Source organism: Pagrus pagrus (assembly GCF_965226575.1).
Source record: "Pagrus pagrus genome assembly, chromosome: 24".
Lineage (NCBI taxonomy): Eukaryota > Metazoa > Chordata > Actinopteri > Spariformes > Sparidae > Pagrus > Pagrus pagrus.
The window spans coordinates 1,202,079-1,220,168 of record NC_140206.1 but is presented as its reverse complement, the minus strand read 5'-3'; the positions used below and the strand labels follow the sequence as shown (position 1 = coordinate 1,220,168).

Sequence of the window (18,090 nt, the reverse complement as noted above, 5' to 3'; positions counted from 1 at the left end):
TCAGTGTTAAAACAATAATCCTGACTCAGATGAACTGAACAGACACGTGAGCCCTCGTCTGTACGATGACTTGTAAAACTATCCACCACTCAGGATTGATTTATTGACCGATGCGGGTGGGAAGAAGCCAGCGTCTGTTAGCAGAGATATTAATAGTGACAGTTTGACATTATCTTTACTGTTTTGTCCTCAAAGTCGTATTCTCATGTTGTGTTCAAACTGCTTCACCTGCGATCTGCTAGAAACGGTGGAAATGTAAAGGGACGCTGGTGTTACGGAGAACATGTCACACGACTGCCGTTAGCTCTTCCTATTTGATTATCTGAGAATTAGAGTCGTGCAGGGAAGAGTTTAATTTCTGCTCGTTGCTGTGGGTCACATGATGATGATGATGATGATGATGAAGGAAGATCCTGTGAGGTCTGTGTTTGTGTCATACCTGATTCTGTTTGGAAGAATATGTTCTCCCGACCCAAACTGGCAGCTGCTGTGTTAGTGCGAGAGCTGGCTGTGTTTGGAAACATCTGTATGCTGTACAGATGTGAGCAGTCAGCTGTTAAGCTGGTTCGATCTGCAGAGAAAGAAGCCGGACGAGGTCAAAATTAAAACTCACACCTTGAACTCTGCAGGACTTGATTCAGTTTGGACGGACGCAGCTTTAAGGGACGACGTCGATCAGTTTTGACTGTACCTTCCAGAAAGTGTCAAGCAGTGCTGCTAATAATAGACTTTGACTGCGTTAGAGCAGGACTTCCCTCAGTAAAAAGAAAATTCAGTTTTGCTTCCTCCTGAATAAAACCACAGATGCTCAAACAAGACACTTCTTCATGTTTTTAGGTTCAGTTTGATGTTGTGACAACACTGTGCTCACGCTCTGGTCAGGCTCAGGCACGAAAAAGGACGTCTCCTCAAAAACATCCAGTTTTGATGCTACAAACACAGCTAGAAAATGTCCCCACGTCTCGTTTTGTTGCGACAAACGGTCAGAAAATGTCTCAACATCTTGTTAAAAGTCTGGTGAATAAACCTGTTGGTACCACAGACATGTCAGGAAAATTAAAATCATCCAGTGGTTTCACACTCACAAATGTTGAAGTCTTCGGCCCTTTTAAAAAACAACCCAGTGGTTTCACCCTGGAAATGTTACACGCCGTCTCCAAATTTGGACTAAAATGAATGGGGTTTGGTTGGGGGGGATTTTGAGGAATAATAATGGATCGGGGCACAAAGGCACAATCTAGATTGGATCACAGTGTACATTAGGACCAGTCGAGGTGTGACGGTGCTCGGTGAGCTACACGGCACAATAGTGAGAGCAGTGACTCGCTGCTACTTGAGCTCATTTCCATTTTCCCTGAATTCAGTGGCACTCAGTGACTCATTCAGGCTGCTTCATGCTGGAAATAACCCAAAACAGCAGCAGCAGCAGCAGCGGCAGCAGCAGCAGCAGCAGCAGCAGGCGTACTGTCATCCCTTTCTTTGCCCCTCAGCGCACATCTGGACGCGTCGCTCAGATTCATGTCGTGTTATGCAAGCTCTCAGCTGGAGAGGCCGCCGTCCTCCCTGTGCGCTCCTGTTGTTGTTATGTAAGGCGGCCGTCCGTCCCTCACGTCGTCTCATCGGCCCGGTTCTGGTTCTCACGAAGCGGGTGAGACTCGGCCTACTTACGACGCCCTCGCCACATGTTCTGCGGCGGCGCCGTGGTGGGGCTCATTTGCATGTGAGGTGTGTGTGAGGAAGGATGGATGTCCTCCCAGCCAGGTGACACTGACCCAGTTTCTGTGGCTGTGTTAACATCATCACACACTTTAGTTTCTCACAGCAGGAAGCACCGTTTTTAATTCAGAGACAAACAGGTTTGTCCTCAGAGACTTTCACTCACTCAGCCTGGAAGTAAAACACAGCTGACTAACACCAGCATGAATCAGAAACACAAGAACACAGTCTCTTTGTGTCGGCAGGAAGTTGTTGTCTGATCATTTCCTTTTAAACTCCACTCATCTGTGATCTCTGTCAGGTTTCATCTGCCTGATAGAGCCGATGGTACAACAGGTATCACACAGGAGTCAGTTTGTAGACGTGAAAACACCTGCGATCCAAGTTTGTTTGCATTTTCACAGGCTACATTTACATATTTATTAAATGATCACTAAGGACAAAAAAATATTATTTTAGTAGCAGGCCCGTCAGTATGAGTCTGTTATTTTTAGGTTCAGCTTTAGTTTTATGTCATGACAACGCTGTGCTTATGCTCAGGTTAGGTGTAGGCACCCTGTACTTGGTTAGGGTGAGGAAAAGATCACGCTCAGCTTAAACTACCTCCGTCACCACAAACAGCTGGAAAATGTCCCGACGTCTCGTTGAAAGTGTCTGGTTTTGTTGTTTTAATGGAAAATACCCTGAAGTCTCGTCAGCGGACGGTGTTTTGATTGAAGTCACGTTTAGTCTGGTGACTCCTGAAGTCACAGCGACAGGCGAGCAGATGAAACGCAGCGTTACCTTGAGGAAACCTGAAGTTTTCTCTGGTTTGAACTTTGTTGGAAACATTCAGGATAATTCTTCCGTGTAATATCTTTAAATTTTGCCCAATGTGTTTTCTGAGTGATCTTGTGTGTTCAGACGAGTTGAATAGTTGAAACTTTAGTTTAAGTCTCAGGGAAATCAGTCGTTAGCAGCATCAGCACGTGGTGGCATCCAGTCCCAACGAGCAGCAGTTTGAAGGGTACACTGTGGTGATGGTGCTGCTGTGGTGGGACAGCAGCAGTAGAAAGTGGATTACAGTGGATCTGAGTAGATCAGGTGGAGTCGAGCACAGCTCTCCTCTTTAATCTCCCCAGGCTGTTTATCAGAGCCGCTCTGCAGTAACTCGACCACGTTTCTTTTGTCTTATTTTGTCGGCGCTCCAGCCTGCAGTCCGTGAACGCACCGCGTGACCTACTTCTTCTCACCGCTGTGTGTTTGCTCGCCCTGCAGGCTCTGTGTATCCTCTCTCATTTGTCAGGACCGGACCCACAATAATGCTCATTCTCAGGTTTCCTGTCTCATTCAGGAACACCGGCAGCGTCTGAGGACCACCTGTAGAGAAATCAATCCTGTGCTGCTGCCAGGGAGCGACTGATCTCCAACCAGGGTTTAAACGCAGGATTAGTCTCTGTCAGATGAATCGATGGCTGCGTGGAGCCTGTTTACATTCACTGTTTGGTCTTTTGTTCGTTCCTTTGTCTCCTCTGGCCAAAGTAAACCTCTCTCACCTTGAGCCAGTCAGATGGTATTTTAATGCACCTTTGTTTAACCTACATCTCTGTGGCAGCACAGTTATGATGCACAAACCAGCACACATCATACACAACAGATGAAGGAGGAGGTTTTACAGAGGAACATTACAGTTGGAGCTATTTCCATTTCCTGCTCCTTTACTACTCCACCATGTGGAGGCAAATAATGCACTTTATGTTGCTGAACTCTTCCTCATAAGTAATGTCAGCCTGATGAATAAAACGAGCCTGATGAAAATAAATCAAATATTTATGCACAATTAAATTAACTACACATGAAGAATCAAAGAGGATCGATTGGTTCCTGAGTGTTTCAGGGTGAGGTGAGCTAACGTCTGAGGACCCTGACATGAGACGTGAGTCCATCAGATGTATCAGTGTTCACTTGTTTTGTCCCTTAACGCTCCACCGACATCACAACATTGTTATTGTGGCAGATTGAAGCTGGAGGCAGGGAGCAATTATGTAACGCTGCGGCTGATTGACATCCCATAATAACAGTAATAACAGTAATAAGGAGTCACAGGGATGCTTTTAAAACCGGGAGTTTTTAGCCGTTACATAAGAGCGCCGGCCGGCCGCTGCAGCACTGCCAGCACGCCGCTCTGTCTTGAGAAATTACGCTGAGGTCTGTGCACCTTTTGTCCTCCACCTCCACCCGTCCGTGCTGACCACACCACTCTCTCTCAGTGGAGTGCTTGTGTGCTGTGTACGGCTGGTTTCATTAGGCCTAATGTACGAGGTGAAGCGTGAGTCATCAGCAGGCTGAAGGACGGTGGAGGCGGACAGCAGCGTATATTTCTGTCTTTTTAAAATCACTTTAACTTTGATCGATGGTGCACTGAGCTATCCTAACATCAGGAAGAGATCACGTTGGTTCTGGCAGGTAGCGAGCGTCAGCAGGCGACGTCCTGAGCAGCTCACCTGAGCTGGTATTTATGTTGGTAATGAGTAGAAATCCTCTCCCTCTCCAACATCTCTGACATTTGTCCTGCATCAGTATTCCCCCGGCCTCCTCCGCAGACCGATCGATGAGCTCGTCGAGCCGACCGCATCCCCCGGGTTTAATGACCATCAGCAGCCGCTCGGGACACTCGTTATCTCGTTAATCTCATTCTGTGGACAAATGCAGCGCGTGCACGAGGACCCTGATGTGGCGCACCGACACAGGAAGTGGAGGTCAAGAGAAAGTCTCATTTCCACGATGAGCAGCTCCTCCTTTTCTCACCAACCCACAGATCTTAGTCTTTCCTTTTTGTTACTGGACTTTTGGCTGCATTTTTAGGAAAAAAACTATTATTTGCAGGCATTTGGTGACACAGGCCCCCAGACTGCCGTTATGTTTACGTCCAAAAACTGCACCCATTTACAAGAAGCTCATTTTAAAAAGGAAATGTAAACCAGCATCAGCTGTTTGCTAAATGATGGTTTGCATGTTTCTGTCCTCATCAAGTCTTCTCTTGAGATGAAGACGTCCTGCCCTCGGCCACGTGTGTTCATCCTGACAACAGAGTGTCAGTCGGCTGGAGGTCTGAGTTTAACTGCCGTCAGCACAGATCCATAAAACCCGCTGCGGCAGATTAAAGGGAGCAGGAAAAGTTGTGATCTGCAACTAATCCCTGAGATCCCAGTTAACCTCGTCTCACTGGTGGATTTCATGTCAGCTGCTAACGACAGCGAGCGACCTCCAACCTCGGTCTGACCCGTGGATACGGCTCCATATGCTGCTGGGTCACCGACCCGGGTGGAGACGTGTCCTCCACAAAGTAGAAAATATGTCACTGTTTTCTGTCTTATTGTAGTTTAGATGTTAACCCTTTCTGTTAGCTCTGGTTTCATGATGCAGGTCGTCCGCTTGTAGATAAAACTACACAGATAAAATGACTTCTGTTGTGAATTGGTGCTTTACAAATAAAGATGAATTGATTGATTGGTAATCTTCAGTAACCTGCAGACAGTGTCCAAATGTTTGATACAGAGATGGACACAAATCAACAAATCAAAGTCAGCAAACTGCCAGCGTCAGGCCGAACTTCACTTATTTATGTGTAAAAAGTCTTTGCCAGCACTCGACTTGACACTTGACTGGTGTTTTAATCTGAAAGTGCAGCAGTTACCTGCCAGAGTCTGAGTCAGCAGCTCTCTGCAGGTAGTCTGACACTGGACAAACTGTGGAGTCAGGATTTCTACCAGCACAGATCAGTTTCCTCCAGAGGTGTGTGGGAGACACAGGTTTGGTCTCTTTTCAATTAAAAAAATGCAGTTTCACATCATGTTGCACCATAACCATGACTGTATCTGTGTGCAGCTTCAGCTCATAAATCACATCTAACACTACTTATAATCAAAGTTTAGCTTAACTGGGTTCAGAATGAGTGAATCCAGATTTAAAAGGCCCAGTCTGTAAGATAGTTCATTAGTATGAGTCAAACCAGCCCAAAGCCAATATCAGCAAATATAGGAAGTAAGGATTGTTTTCAGCGTTGATTAATCTGTTGATTCAGTGATTTCCTGATTAATTGTTTGGTCTATAAAATGTCAGACGTCTACGAACATCAGGAGGAAAGAAACCAGAAAACATTCCCATTTAACAAACTGACATCAGGTGATTTTGACTTTAAAACGTTTGATCGATTGTCAAAATACTCGAGGATTCATTTAATAGTTGACAGAATCGATTAATGGACTGATGTCGCAGCTCGAGTGGGAAGAAAACTCATCTCATGGTTTGAATGAAGATCAGTTAAAAGCTTAAAATAACCAGATCATGATAAAAACAACACGTGGACTCTGGAGAAGCCTGTCAGTGCAGCAGGAGTGTGAGGAAACCACATTTTTCAGTGTTTTCAATGAATCAATCACACAAAGACTTTAAACATCGTGGTGAGCGTCTCTCATCTCTTGTTGTAATTGGACTCAGCTGATGAAGGGTCACCTGTGAGCGACGGCGCTAAAAATACCACTGAGCACGCAGATGAAGCAGGGAACTCTGGGTAAAAACGTCTTGCTCCTGTCTACCTCCAGGCTCCATCAGGGAAATGTGTGTGTGACCAACACTTGACTGCACTTGAATGCAGCACTGTTTTACAGCAGCGATGCGTCTTCATGTTTGTGAGTCGGCCTGTGAAGCTCTTCGCTCTGCTTCAGTGGTTGTTGGAGGAAAAGTGTTTATTCTTTATGAATGAAGGAAACACGGTGATGCAACAGACGACGGTGGAGCTGAGCACCAATCACAGCTCAGACTGCCTCAGGGGTCCGAGGCCTCGTCTTATACAACACCTAACAATGTTGTAGTTCATGGATGTTGTTGTGGTCGTGCTCTGAGGTCAGGACATCGGACATCATGGTTTCTCTCAACACGTACCTTTTATATTGGTAAGAGTTGAGGGATGATCAGTCTTTCATTTATCGAGGTGGATACGCACATTGTTAGTCAATGAAATAGTGAAGTCGTCGTATTCAAGAAGCTGGAAACAGAGATTGTTTTTAGCATTATTGCTTGACAAGTTGCTGGCGTAGTTTTCGTCTTATTTACAAATGGACCAATCACTGGAGCTTTACGAACACGAGACTCTCAGATAGATGTTGCAGATAACAGTTAAACTTCTATAAACTAGTGTTGTTATGATACTGAAACATCCAACTACGGTACAGTACCTTAAAAACTATCAATATTCAGTACTGTGTTTGAGACCAGGAGGAAAATGTGCATAAAGGGCGTACACTTGAGATTTTAAATGTTTCTTACAGTTGGATCCAGAAACTAAATGATCTGATCTGTTCAGCAGCTCCGTGATCTGTGTCTCATGTGGGTGGTGAAACAAACAGACAGTAAAATGTTTATTAGGGGGCTGTTTCTAGCTGCTTCCCCTGCTTCCAGTCCTCATGCTAGGCTAGGCTAACCATGTCCTGACTCCACACAGACATGAGACTGATTTCCCAAAGTTTATAATAGAAATAGTGTGAAGTCCTGCCGGTATAGTTCTGCTGTGCGGTTTCATTTGGGCTACAGGAAACCCAGATGAAGAAATATGAAACACAGAGTGCTGCAGAGAGGTGGCAGAGTCTGGACCTTTACCACGGCCTCTGTTCAGACACAGGAAACACAAAGTGCTGGATTGATCCTGTTTCTAACCTGTGAAGACGTTCGTCCTGCTCACAGGTTGAAGACACTTGATTATTTCTGGCCCTGAAACCGTCTTTGTGTATCCAACACAATTAGCCGTCCACATTAGCTGCAGCGTGTCGACATGATTACGGCTGGCAGAGCAGACAGATGCACAAAAACTGCCTGTCTGCGCTGCGTTCACTGACACATTCGTTCCACCGTTTGTTTCCACGCAGCGTAAAATCTGTTCTTAACGTCTCTGACAGTATTCCAGTTTGCTCTGAAACACCGACGGGAGAGAAGATGTGTGGTGTTTTTCCACGAGCAGATATTTGGGTGGTGGTCTTCAGCTGACGTCTAATCTGTCTTATCTGTGTCGGCCCAGACTCCCTGCTGAGACGGCCATGTTTGTTTCTTAATCCCTCTGTTTGCAGCAAACACACTCCCAGCAACCCCCCAGTGTCCAGACTGGTTTGATCCCCAGTCCAGGACCAGCTCCATGTGTTTCACTGTGACGTCTCTTCATCATCTAGTTATGATGTTGACGTTAAATCGATTAGTTGCCAACTGCTTTTGATAATTATTAATAGGAAAAAGTGAAATATCTCTGACTCCAGCTCGTTAAACGTGAATACTTTATCGTTTTGGAGAAAATAGACCGCGTCATCCTCTGACCACATGACTCTTTACGTAGCGAGTAAACAGGCTAAATTCACAGGGCCTCTGTAGAAACTGTTCATGAGCTGTCTGCTTGTTTCATCGCCCACATGAAGACAGACATGTAAAGATCTGAATATGAAAACTTCAGGCGGCTGTTGATTGATCACCGCTCCTACAGGTGTTATAAATGGCTCCAGCTGTGTGTAACGAGCTAATAAAGGTAACATCAACCAACACACGTGATAATAATCATTGTCAGTTGATGTGATCAGTCCCTGTTCCTCTGCCTCCTCGTCTTCATCTCAGAAACACTGTTAATGGGTCATTGTGTCTGAATAATGCAGAGCTCCAGGCTTTGCTGCTAAATTTGGTTTTGGCATCTCGCTGCTGATTGGCTGATCCGTCTCTCTCACTGTCTGTCGTCTCTCTCCCATCGTCCCCTCTCTCTGTCGTGGACCGCCGCCGCTTTCTTTTCGGTCGCTCGTGACCTCGAGCGTTTCCACTTCCTGCACATCACAGTTTGAGGTCGCAGGTCGCAGTGAGTCACGGCGGAGGCAGTCGGTGGACGGGAATCGGTCCGGCCTGCGTGAGGACGACACAAAGCCACATGTCTCTGCTGATGACACGCCGTCTTATGAGATAATTAAGACTGTTGTTGTGTTGTAGCGCTGATTGACCCTCCGTCACTCTGAACCAGAGCTGCAGTCAGTCTGACTGTTTCCATAACGACACCACCGTGATATCTGAAGAAGTTTAATAAAGAAGAAGCTAAATTAACTCAGTTTAGATCTTAACTGAGCGTTTATGTTTTAGTACTAACGAGGAGAACGTTTTGTCTGCTGTCAGCAACATGACATGAAGCCTCCAGGAAACAGCCTGTGATTGGCTGATTGTTAGCCGATCACCTGTCCTGGACTGCTGATGTTTCACACCTGTCCTGCTGACCTGACAGAAAGCCGACTCCTCGGTCTGTCCACAGAGGTTCGACCCGTCCGTCCAGTCCAGGGCGGTCAGGTGTTGTAGATGTTGACTCCAGATAAAGAGGACATGTCAGGTGACGGTGGAGAGTTTCCTGCAGAGCGTAAACAGGAACCTCTTGGTGTGACTCAGCAGAAATCAGAGCCAGAACTTCAGTGACCCTGTTTAACTGCTGGGCCCGGTGTTGTTGTGACAGCAGCAGCATCACTGAGCTGTTTTATCTCAGAGGAACCGTTCAGTTCTCCAACAAACCACACAGTCGTGACCATTTACTGCCCTCAGACTCAGAGCTTCCTCTTTGTGTCCGTGTAGGAAACACTCTGTGAATCACACAGACGATGATAAACTTTCTGCCTCTTCAGATGGATTTAATCACTTTCACACGAGATCCTGGAGCTTTGAAGACTCATGAAGACATCAGCTGGTCCTCTGACAGGCCTTCACATGAATATGACATGTTTTCTGTCAGTGACGCCGGCTGTGTGAGGGAAGTGAAAGAGATCAGAATGCCCACATCCACAACCTTCATGTGTCACGCCTGTCACAAGAACCGCTTTGTGTTGGACCACAGTATCTCCACTTTAATCACAATACAACATAACGTCTGCTGTGAAACCTGCCAGCAGATTCTGGGAAGGCTCATTGATCTGTTCCTCCTGAACTCACTGGATCAAAGCTGTTTTGATCAATATATTCCTGAATAATGACATTTCCAACAGTCATTAACAGATTATAGATTAATTAACACGTCTAGTGGTTCTCCTCCCAGTCTGCTGCTCATACAGTGATCAGAAGATCAGCTGAGAGTGAATCTATGAAGCCATATATGAACCAAACTTTCCCCTATTCTCTGACGTTTCCCAGGCTGATGAATGATTGATGAACAGGTGTATTGATCGTGATGATCAGTGGTGGACGGGCGGCGTTTCACTGTCTGGTTCACCGCCTGTTTCACTTCTGTTTCAGGTAAACTGTGTTCTCTGTTCCCGACAGACGAACATCACAACCACAAACTGATCCACTGTCCGTACTTCTGCACCGAGACCGTGTGAACATGTGGTCGTATATCACTCACCTTTAGATTAATGCTGAGATAAACTCACCTGGATGGATTTCTGTGTGAATGAGTCCTGAGATCTGAGTTTGAGACGAGATCGTTAGCTGCAGCCTTTTATATTAATCATGTGATTTGGCTCTTGTAATCTTAGTATTCGAGTACTAAGGTTAGTTTTATCTCTCTATTTGTCGTTTTTTTGCCGACCTATATGTAATTTTTGAGACCTTACCTGTCACCATCTTGTGTAAAAGCACTTTTTGCCGCTCACTCTATCTCTTTTGTGTATCAGCTGTCCTGAATTACAGTTACACAAATATCTTTTGTGTCTGCGAATTAATTTAGACAGATTTTGTTTCGTTTGGAAGAAACAAAAAGATCCACATCTAATATTTCTTTAATTTCACGTCATCCTGTTTGTCCTGAACGAGAAAACATCTGTAACACAAGCTGATAAGAGACCCTGAGAGGCGGGGCTGGACCTGGGCCGGGCCGGGCCGGGCCTTGTTGACTGGTTGTAACGTGACAATGATTCAGTGGTCCATACGTCGTCCGTCAGGAAGCGGAGGCTTGGATGTGTCGGCGTCCGTGCAGCTGTGGCGTCCAGCTGCAGCCGGCCTCTTCCCTTTTCCCCAGCCTCTCTGACATGAAGGGAAGCTCCAGACACCGACCCACCAAAACAATAGAGCCAACGCACACATCGTGCTCGTGTAAAAATAGGCCGCTGGCTTCCTGCCCGCTCCTTAACAATGCTCTCACAGTTTAATGCAGCAGAGTGGGACTCGCATTATGAACCACTGACGGAGGCCACAGGATGGAGAGAAAGGACAGAAACCACAACCAGCCTCGTTAGAGGTGGAGCAGATCGTGTTACCGAGGACGAGAGTGGAGGGGGAAGAGTCTCCCAGGGGAGGGTGATGTCACTTCCTGCTCCACCTCCATCGATCCGTCCTGTAAGGCGTGGTGCTGGACGGAGGTCTCTGGCGGACCCGACTGCGAGTGTCGTCCTGACTCTTTGATTTCTCTCTGCTCAGTTGGTCCTGCATGTTTCCGAGGCGTGCAGCAGATGCTCGGGAGCCCCTGAAGGCCTCGCCTCGCTCACCGATAAATCATTCAGTGCCTAATTAATCCGACTCCACCAGCAGCACCAGCTCGCCTAATTACAACAGCTCCATGTCTTCATGAGAACCAGAACAGGACTCTGGTAGAGTTCTGATACCAACATCAGATTATACTGAACTGTGAACATTCAAGTGCTGTCTGGAGGGACAGCGTGAGTCCTTCAGGAGCCCATGGCCTCAGAGGGCCATAAAGCTCCAGCTACTACAGAAAGTGATTTTATAGGGTCAGCAGGCGACACTCACCCATCTGTCCTCCACACACAATCAGTCCTCTCAGACTCTTTGTTTTGGGTCACCATCTGGCAGGAGGGTCCTCGTCCTCCTTTTGTTTTTGTGTCAGCTACACCTCCTCTGACATGACACCACCCTGATCTGAGACCCGTGACAGTCTGTATCGGCCCGGAAGAAGCTCCAGAATCCAACGTTCTGATTTTTAAAGGAACACAAAGACTCACAACCTGCTGAAGATGTTCTGCCTCTGACCTCTGACCTCTGACCTCTCCGTGTTAGAGGACGAGCTACAAGCTAATGTCTCAGCAGGGATCAATAACAACCACATCAGGACACTGTTGCCTCATCAGAGAGCCGCTGCCTCGGTGCTGTTGGGCCGCGCTGCAGCGGTTCTAAGCCCTCCCCGGTGTGTAGCGTATCACACTCAGGGACAGCGTGTCCACCGGGCCGACACACAAATCTCTTCATTTTAAGTAAAGGATTATTAATCTGCCTCAGCTGCAGCTGGAGAGGAGCGCTGACCCTGCAGGGTCTGAGGGCCTCTCTGTTTGGCAGCCGGACCGGGCCCCTGGCACCGGAGCTGCTCGGCTAATGCTCTTAACTGCTCACACACACACACACACACGCTGCATCCACTGACTGATGCATGTAGACGGTCATATGAACACATGACTGAAGCTGCTGTGACCTCTGACCTGCTGTATGGAGCGGTGTGCAGTGGTTCTGGTGTGCTGTATGGAGCGGTGTGCAGTGGTTCTGGTGTGTTGTATGGAGCGGTGTGCAGTGGTTCTGGTGTGTTGTATGGAGCGGTGTGCAGTGGTTCTGGTGTGTTGGACCAGCACTTCCTCTCTGCTTGTTGTTTGTAGCAACAGAGAGACAGTGTGAGTCATCAGGGCGATCGAGCCTGTGATCAGCAGAGAGAGAGAGTTTCTGTTTGTCCCTGCATCACTTCACTGCTGCACCCTTCAGCCTTGACCTCCTCCTCTCCTCCTTCCTTGTCTCCTTCATCTCCAAGTCTCCTTGTTTCCTTTTGCTCTTTTCTTGTCACCTCTCCTTGTTTCCTCTCCTCATTCCCTTCTCCTCTTCTCAACATTTCATCTCCTTTTTTTTCTGTTTGTTTCCTTTCCTTGTCTTCTCGCCTCCTCTTCAGTGTTTCCTCTCCTTATCTCCTCTCACCCTTTCTGTTCTTCTCTCCTCCCATCCCTCCCCCTTCTCATCCACTTTCTCCTCTTCCTCTCCTCTCCTCTCCTCTCCTCCCCTCTCCCCTCCTCTCCTCTCCTTGTCTCCTCTCCCCTCCCCTCCTTGTCTCCTCTCCTCTCCTCTCCTCTCCTCTCCTCTCCTCTCCTCTCCTCTCCTCTCCTTGTCTCCTCTCCCCTCCTCTCCTTGTCTCCTCTCCTTGTCTCCTCTCCTCTCCTCTCCTCTCCTCTCCTCGTCTCCTCTCCTCTCCTCTCCTCTCCTTGTCTCCTCTCCCCTCCTCTCCTTGTCTCCTCTCCTCTCCTCTCCTTGTCTCCTCTCCCCTCCTCTCCTTGTCTCCTCTCCTCTCCTCTCCCCTCCTTGTCTCCTCTCCTCTCCTCTCCTCTCCTCTCCTCTCCTCTCCTCTCCTCTCCCCTCCTCTCCTTGTCTCCCCTCCTCTCCTCTCCCCTCCTTGTCTCCTCTCCTCTCCTCTCCTCTCCTCTCCTCTCCTCTCCTTGTCTCCTCTCCTCTCCTCTCCCCTCCTCTCCCCTCCTCTCCCCTCCTCTCCTTGTCTCCTCTCCCCTCCTCTCCCCTCCTTGTCTCCTCTCCTCTCCTCTCCTGTTTCCTTTCCTTGTCTTCTCGCCTCCTCTTCAGTGTTTCCTCTCCTTATCTCCTCTCACCCTTTCTGTTCTTCTCTCCTCCCATCCCTCCCCCTTCTCATCCACTTTCTCCTCTTCCTCTCCTCTCCTCTCCTCTCCTCCCCTCTCCCCTCCTCTCCTTGTCTCCTCTCCCCTCCTCTCCTTGTCTCCTTGTCTCCTCTCCTCTCCTCCCACTCCTCAGTGACTCACCCATAAAGCAGAACTCAGCCTGTAGTTCAGTGTTTTACAGATGGTCAGTGTTTCAGTAGCAGTGTCTCAGTATCGACACTGATCCTCACTATAACTGCAGTGTGTGATATTTAGGATGTTGTGTTTGCAGACTTCAGAAAGATTAATAGGTTGAAAGTGCAGAGACATCCGTCTGTGCGACAGTGTGATGGAAACTGTGCTGTCTAAAATCTAGAGAAATGTAAATGGAGTCTGGTGGCCGGTAGATGACAGTTTGTCTGTGTCCTCGGGGGCTTTATTTCCAAACAGAGCTGAGCTGCTGTGTTGTGTTGGAGAAAATAAGATGAGGATGATGGAGGAGGACGAGGAGGACGAGGATTAGAAGTGAATTAGGGACAAGGAGAGAAAAAGAGGAAGGAAGAGAGAGGAGAGGAAACAAGGAGGAGGAAAGCTGATCCCTGGAGCCACGCCTCCAACAACAAAGCATTCTGGGAGAAAATAAGACTTGTGTGAAATGAGCCTGTGTGGGAAGCCCCAAATTCCTCTGAAGACAAGAGGGACACAACAAGCTCTGTATGTTGGTCTGCAGAGACTCAGCATAACAGGACTATTCACACTGAAACCTTCCTGGCCCCAGGCTGAGGGAGCTGTTAGCCTCGGGCTAGTGGGCTAGCTTCACTCAACACAATCTGCACTGCAAGTGTGAATATAGGCCAGTCTTCTGTCTCTGTTGTTATGTACGGTGTGCTGTCCCTTTATACAGACGTGCTTCAAAAAGGGGCCGACATTACAGGCAATGTGGTGTTAAAGGAGCTGTTAGCTTCAGGCTAAAGGAGCTGTTAGACTCAGGTTAAAGGAGCTGTTAGACTCAGGTTAAAGGAGCTGTTAGCTTCAGGCTAAAGGAGCTGTTAGCTTCAGGCTAAAGGAGCTGTTAGACTCAGGTTAAAGGAGCTGTTAGACTCAGGTTAAAGGAGCTGTTAGCTTCAGGCTAAAGGAGCTGTTAGACTCAGGTTAAAGGAGCTTTAGACTCAGGTTAAATGAGCTGTTAGACTCAGGTTAAAGGAGCTGTTAGTTTCAGATTAAAGGAGCTGTTAGACTCAGGTTAAAGGAGCTGTTAGTTTCAGATTAAAGGAGCTGTTAGCTTCAGGTTAAAGGAGCTGTTAGACTCAGGTTAAAGGAGCTGTTAGACTCAGGTTAAAGGAGCTGTTAGCTTCAGGCTAAAGGAGCTGTTAGACTCAGGTTAAATGAGCTTTAGACTCAGGTTAAATGAGCTGTTAGACTCAGGTTAAAGGAGCTGTTAGTTTCAGATTAAAGGAGCTGTTAGACTCAGGTTAAAGGAGCTGTTAGTTTCAGATTAAAGGAGCTGTTAGCTTCAGGTTAAAGGAGCTGTTAGACTCAGGTTAAAGGAGCTGTTAGTTTCAGATTAAAGGAGCTGTTAGCTTCAGGTTAAAGGAGCTGTTAGACTCAGGTTAAAGGAGCTGTTAGACTCAGGTTAAAGGAGCTTTAGACTCAGGTTAAAGGAGCTGTTAGTTTCAGATTAAAGGAGCTGTTAGTTTCAGATTAAAGGAGCTGTTAGACTCAGGTTAAAGGAGCTGTTAGACTCAGGTTAAAGGAGCTGTTAGAGTCAGGTTAAAGGAGCTGTTAGACTCAGGTTAAAGGAGCTGTTAGCTCCAGGTTAAAGGAGCTGTTAGACTCAGGTTAAAGGAGCTGTTAGACTCAGGTTAAAGGAGCTGTTAGCTCCAGGTTAAAGGAGCTGTTAGACTCAGGTTAAAGGAGCTGTTAGACTCAGGTTAAAGGAGCTGTTAGACTCAGGTTAAAGGAGCTTTAGACTCAGGTTAAAGGAGCTGTTAGTTTCAGATTAAAGGAGCTGTTAGACTCAGGTTAAAGGAGCTGTTAGCTCCAGGTTAAAGGAGTTGTTAGACTCAGGTTAAAGGAGCTGTTAGACTCAGGTTAAAGGAGCTGTTAGACTCAGGTTAAAGGAGCTTTAGACTCAGATTAAAGGAGCTGTTAGTTTCAGATTAAAGGAGCTGTTAGACTCAGGTTAAAGGAGCTGTTAGCTTCAGGTTGAAGGAGCTGTTAGACTCAGGTTAAAGGAGCTGTTAGACTCAGGTTAAAGGAGCTGTTAGACTCAGGTTAAAGGAGCTGTTAGCTTCAGATTAAAGGAGCTGTTAGTTTCAGATTAAAGGAGCTGTTAGACTCAGGTTAAAGGAGCTGTTAGACTCAGGTTAAAGGAGCTGTTAGAGTCAGGTTAAAGGAGCTGTTAGACTCAGGTTAAAGGAGCTGTTAGACTCAGGTTAAAGGAGCTGTTAGACTCAGGTTAAATGAGCTGTTAGCTCCAGGTTAAAGGAGCTGTTAGACTCAGGTTAAAGGAGCTGTTAGACTCAGGTTAAAGGAGCTTTAGACTCAGGTTAAAGGAGCTGTTAGTTTCAGATTAAAGGAGCTGTTAGACTCAGGTTAAAGGAGCTGTTAGCTCCAGGTTAAAGGAGTTGTTAGACTCAGGTTAAAGGAGCTGTTAGACTCAGGTTAAAGGAGCTGTTAGACTCAGGTTAAAGGAGCTTTAGACTCTGATTAAAGGAGCTGTTAGTTTCAGATTAAAGGAGCTGTTAGACTCAGGTTAAAGGAGCTGTTAGCTTCAGGTTAAAGGAGCTGTTAGACTCAGGTTAAAGGAGCTGTTAGCTTCAGATTAAAGGAGCTGTTAGTTTCAGATTAAAGGAGCTGTTAGACTCAGGTTAAAGGAGCTGTTAGTTTCAGATTAAAGGAGCTGTTAGCTTCAGGTTAAAGGAGCTGTTAGACTCAGGTTAAAGGAGCTGTTAGACTCAGGTTAAAGGAGCTGTTAGCTTCAGGCTAAAGGAGCTGTTAGACTCAGGTTAAATGAGCTTTAGACTCAGGTTAAATGAGCTGTTAGACTCAGGTTAAAGGAGCTGTTAGTTTCAGATTAAAGGAGCTGTTAGACTCAGGTTAAAGGAGCTGTTAGTTTCAGATTAAAGGAGCTGTTAGCTTCAGGTTAAAGGAGCTGTTAGACTCAGGTTAAAGGAGCTGTTAGTTTCAGATTAAAGGAGCTGTTAGCTTCAGGTTAAAGGAGCTGTTAGACTCAGGTTAAAGGAGCTGTTAGACTCAGGTTAAAGGAGCTTTAGACTCAGGTTAAAGGAGCTGTTAGTTTCAGATTAAAGGAGCTGTTAGTTTCAGATTAAAGGAGCTGTTAGACTCAGGTTAAAGGAGCTGTTAGACTCAGGTTAAAGGAGCTGTTAGACTCAGGTTAAAGGAGCTGTTAGAGTCAGGTTAAAGGAGCTGTTAGACTCAGGTTAAAGGAGCTGTTAGCTCCAGGTTAAAGGAGCTGTTAGACTCAGGTTAAAGGAGCTGTTAGACTCAGGTTAAAGGAGCTGTTAGACTCAGGTTAAAGGAGCTGTTAGCTCCAGGTTAAAGGAGCTGTTAGACTCAGGTTAAAGGAGCTGTTAGACTCAGGTTAAAGGAGCTGTTAGACTCAGGTTAAAGGAGCTTTAGACTCAGGTTAAAGGAGCTGTTAGTTTCAGATTAAAGGAGCTGTTAGACTCAGGTTAAAGGAGCTGTTAGCTCCAGGTTAAAGGAGTTGTTAGACTCAGGTTAAAGGAGCTGTTAGACTCAGGTTAAAGGAGCTGTTAGACTCAGGTTAAAGGAGCTTTAGACTCAGATTAAAGGAGCTGTTAGTTTCAGATTAAAGGAGCTGTTAGACTCAGGTTAAAGGAGCTGTTAGCTTCAGGTTGAAGGAGCTGTTAGACTCAGGTTAAAGGAGCTGTTAGACTCAGGTTAAAGGAGCTGTTAGCTTCAGGTTAAAGGAGCTGTTAGACTCAGGTTAAAGGAGCTGTTAGCTTCAGATTAAAGGAGCTGTTAGTTTCAGATTAAAGGAGCTGTTAGACTCAGGTTAAAGGAGCTGTTAGACTCAGGTTAAAGGAGCTGTTAGACTCAGGTTAAAGGAGCTGTTAGAGTCAGGTTAAAGGAGCTGTTAGACTCAGGTTAAAGGAGCTGTTAGACTCAGGTTAAAGGAGCTGTTAGACTCAGGTTAAATGAGCTGTTAGCTCCAGGTTAAAGGAGCTGTTAGACTCAGGTTAAAGGAGCTGTTAGACTCAGGTTAAAGGAGCTGTTAGACTCAGGTTAAAGGAGCTTTAGACTCAGGTTAAAGGAGCTGTTAGTTTCAGATTAAAGGAGCTGTTAGACTCAGGTTAAAGGAGCTGTTAGCTCCAGGTTAAAGGAGTTGTTAGACTCAGGTTAAAGGAGCTGTTAGACTCAGGTTAAAGGAGCTGTTAGACTCAGGTTAAAGGAGCTTTAGACTCTGATTAAAGGAGCTGTTAGTTTCAGATTAAAGGAGCTGTTAGACTCAGGTTAAAGGAGCTGTTAGCTTCAGGTTAAAGGAGCTGTTAGACTCAGGTTAAAGGAGCTGTTAGCTTCAGATTAAAGGAGCTGTTAGTTTCAGATTAAAGGAGCTGTTAGCTTCAGGTTAAAGGAGCTGTTAGCTTCAGGTTAAAGGAGCTGTTAGACTCAGGTTAAAGGAGCTGTTAGACTCAGGTTAAAGGAGCTGTTAGACTCAGGTTAAAGGAGCTGTTAGCTTCAGGTTAAAGGAGCTGTTAGACTCAGGTTAAAGGAGCTGTTAGCTTCAGGTTAAAGGAGCTGTTAGACTCAGGTTAAAGGA

The 18,090-nt window shown here is 46.4% G+C and overlaps 1 protein-coding gene across 2 annotated transcripts in view; it reads left to right on the top strand.

The window, feature by feature from the left end:
• agap1 (ArfGAP with GTPase domain, ankyrin repeat and PH domain 1) overlaps window positions 1-18,090 on the top strand; it is a 139,880-nt gene that overhangs the window by 2,116 nt on the left and 119,674 nt on the right. The gene's annotated exons all lie outside the window — the stretch shown is intronic.